This window comes from Pleurodeles waltl, chromosome 8 (assembly GCF_031143425.1).
Source record: "Pleurodeles waltl isolate 20211129_DDA chromosome 8, aPleWal1.hap1.20221129, whole genome shotgun sequence".
Classification (NCBI taxonomy): domain Eukaryota; kingdom Metazoa; phylum Chordata; class Amphibia; order Caudata; family Salamandridae; genus Pleurodeles; species Pleurodeles waltl.
Genome location: NC_090447.1, coordinates 903,499,509 through 903,503,155, shown reverse-complemented (window position 1 = coordinate 903,503,155; position 3,647 = coordinate 903,499,509).

Sequence of the window (3,647 nt, the reverse complement as noted above, 5' to 3'; positions counted from 1 at the left end):
GCTTCATTGGTTTCCCATCAAAAGTGCATGGCTTCGAAAGCATTAGCCCAGGTATTTTGTTCTTCTAATCACATGGCCCCCAAATATACTTGTCTTTACCACCCTGGGCTTCTCCTACGATCTGAGCATGTCCTAATCCTAAAATGCTCCTCCTGAAGGCCAGAGGAGGCTGATATTCTCTGTGCTGGTATCCAAGGCTTAGAATAAGCTACTTTTGCCTTTGTGACATCTTGAGAACTAATGCATGTTTTGGTTGAAACTGACCGCTTGACTCCTTGACATGGATTAATTTGACCTTGCTGTTAGTTCCTTCTCATGTCTCTGGTGCCAGAACACCTTTTGGCAGCTGTGCATTCTATAAATTCAGTGATTGATTGGTTGATTGCTGCATTCTGTTTGATATCATAGGAAGAGTGACATTTGTTACATGCAAAAGCATACAGTTGGCAACCTGTGTTTTGCATCACTAACTACATGCTATTGAAATTGGAAGTTCAATCAAAGAACCAAGACCTTTCTCTATGTGAGAAATCACGTGGGCGTGCCTAGGTTGTGTATGCTTTGATCCCAAAAGTGGCTGGGAAGGTTGAGGTGCTCTAATGACCAGGAAAGGTGTTCTATTTCTGACATCATTAGGAAAAAGAATGATTAGCATGATAAAAGATTTAGTGTATCTGAACGCATGGATCCCTGCTCAGACAGCATGTCCCACATTGCCCACTGGCCTCCAGAAAAACAACTCCCAAGAAACAACTGTTGACTTGGTTTTAATACTAGATCTTGCCCTACCTGATTCCATCACTGCTCAGCTAAAGGAAGTGCATACACCCTGATAAACTATGACCCACAAGACTAATTAGATTTCCATTGTTTTATTACTTTTTGGTGTTTTTTATAAGTTCATAACTCCTCTTGGCCTCAACCAATTCTTTGTTATTTTGGTGTAGGTATAGTCATTTAATTTTTGCTTTCGTCAAGCAGAGAGATGTACGATTGGTACTCCTCACAAAAGCCTGCTTTTATTATTAAGTACCAAATTGAGTGAGTATGGTAGAGCTCAGACACTGCTCATATCAGGACTGACACCTTTCCCAATACTTTAACAACCACTTTGCCTACAATGTTTTCTTGAGAGTTGAGATACAGTCCCTGGGTAGTGTTGAGTCTGACAGCTATATCTTGATCATGACCCTAATGTAGCAGGAACATGTACTGTGCGCTATTATAACAGGAATACCACCCCCTGTGTGCACAAAGGCCATGCACATTGGGTTTTGGGGGAGCCAGGCAGGGTACATCCGGTGTCCAGAAGCTGCTATGTGAAGTTGAAAGTGAAGCAAAAGAACTGGTTGCTGCTAAAGGCCACCCATAACTTCCAAATCCCATTGTACACAGCCACGTTCCGGAACAGGGTATTTTAAGACCTTGTTATTTGCTCCCAGGCATTGCTGCATAAGCAAAACTTCAGATTTTGAAAGCAGAGCCTGCCTCCCACAGCCAAAGTACAAACACAGTGGTGTCTTGTTAGACATTTCAGCCTCAGGGTGGTCTTCCCCTAAACGTTTTGCCTGCTTGCCTAATATATTTGTTTATTTTCTTTGTTAGTCTCAGGACTCTGAGCACTTACTACAGCCAACCAGGGTAAAGTGCATGTGCTTCTCCCCTAATACATGGTTTGATTGATGTATCCACAATTGGTACATTTAATTTACCTGTAAGTCCCTAGTATAGTGCACAGCGTAGGCATGTACTTTTAAGTTTTACATTTCCCGATAGTGAAAAACTAAAAAAATCATTTTACAATATAGCAAGACCTATCCTTCTCATAGGTTAACATTAGAGATTCCTTATTACATTTAATAAACTGTAATTCCAAATTGAAAAGGAGTAGTTATATCATGTTTGGTATCTAAGGCATTGTAATGACAATTCCTTTTTAATGGTAAAGTCTGATTTTTTTTTAAAACTTGTATTTAATGTCATTTTCATTATGAGTACTTAGACACAGAATACATAAAATAAAACAGTGCAGACAAATTAACATCTGGGGCAGGTGAACATTGAAATGTACTTGAGGTGTAGTTTGGCCCCACTCACACATCGTGAGGAGAGGGTCATTGGATCCAACCATGACAACAGAACATATTACCATGACACCCCATATTGCCATGACACCCCTACTGGGGGGAAACACACATATCTCAGACTCTCATCACCAGAACTTTCTGTTCTGTCTTTGGGACCCTGGGCTCCAATCCAAACATTCACTAATTCACTTGTGACCCAGCGAGAAGCTGGTGATAGTCCCAAAGAAAGACTTGGGATGTCTTGCGAGGATTTGGCCACCTCGCCCAGATGCTCCACCACCTCCCCTCAGAGCTTCAAGTGCTGTTTTGAAATTTTATCAATACACACTTGCCACAGCCTACCCTCATCTGTGGTTGACCACACATTCAAATCCGCAAAACATTTTCACCAGATTGGAGGGGCAGTGGCTATCCAGTGGAACGCTATGCAACATCTGGCTGGCACTAGGCCTAGCAACGCAAACCTGTGTCCCACCTTCCCTTCCCTCTCCTGGGGGCGGCAAAAGACTGAGCAGGCAGCAGCGCTCAGTGCTGCACAGTCTGACACCTTTTACCTCCCTTAATGTCCATACCACTTTGGCCCAGTAGCCCACCACCCCTGGTCATCCCCACATCATGTCGTGGACATCCACCAGGGAATTTCCACATCTAGGAAAGGCAGCTGAGTGACCAGGAAAGATCTGGCCAAGTCTCTGCAGCGTGAGATATGTCCGGTGGAGATAGTAAAATTGTGTGAGTTTGAAGCTCACATTGAAAGCTGTGTAGTTTACCTGGGCTCAGGCTCATCTCCACTCCTAGTGTGTGAGGGGATAATTTAGATACCCCAACCATCTTGGCTGTACGTTGTTGATATCCATATACCTGTCAGACTTCATCACCCAATATATCTGGGAAACAATGCCCCTGCTAATGCCAGGGTCAAGTATAATCCTAAGAATGCTGTTTTCTTTCGACTCCTCGAGGAAGGTTGGCCAAATCCCCCATGTTGTGCGTGAAAGCTCTGCAAACTGGAGGAACTGTTCTGGTGGACTTCCAAACAAGTAGCAACATCCTCCTACTGACAAAGGTGCCATTTAACTATAGATCACTTGCTACCCTCTAGGCACTGCGTCATGTCCATCAGAGTTTGCATGTGCTGGAAAAGTTTCAACCACTCCAGTGGTAATAGACATGCAGGTAATCACATGCTCCCATACTGCCGGTACCTGCTGCAGTATTCGCAGACAGTCCGTTGGCACCCTGGTACCCCACATTAGTAGCCTAGGGAGGGTATTGTCACCCTCCAAGCTTGCCCACAGATGTTCTTCCTAGTGGGAGCCCTCCGTGCACAACAGGGGCACATACTGCAAGCGCCTTGCAAGGTGGTGAAGTCGCAAGTTCGGAAGTTTCAGCTTACCCTCAACAGGGTCCTGCTTTAGAATGTCTAATTTGGCCTGGCTCCTCTTGCCCGCCCACACCAGTGTCACCATTAGTTTATTCAGTTCCGCGAACATGGACTGTGGGAGATCACAAAATGAGTTCTGCATCATGTATAGACAATGGGGCAGCAGTGTTGTATAG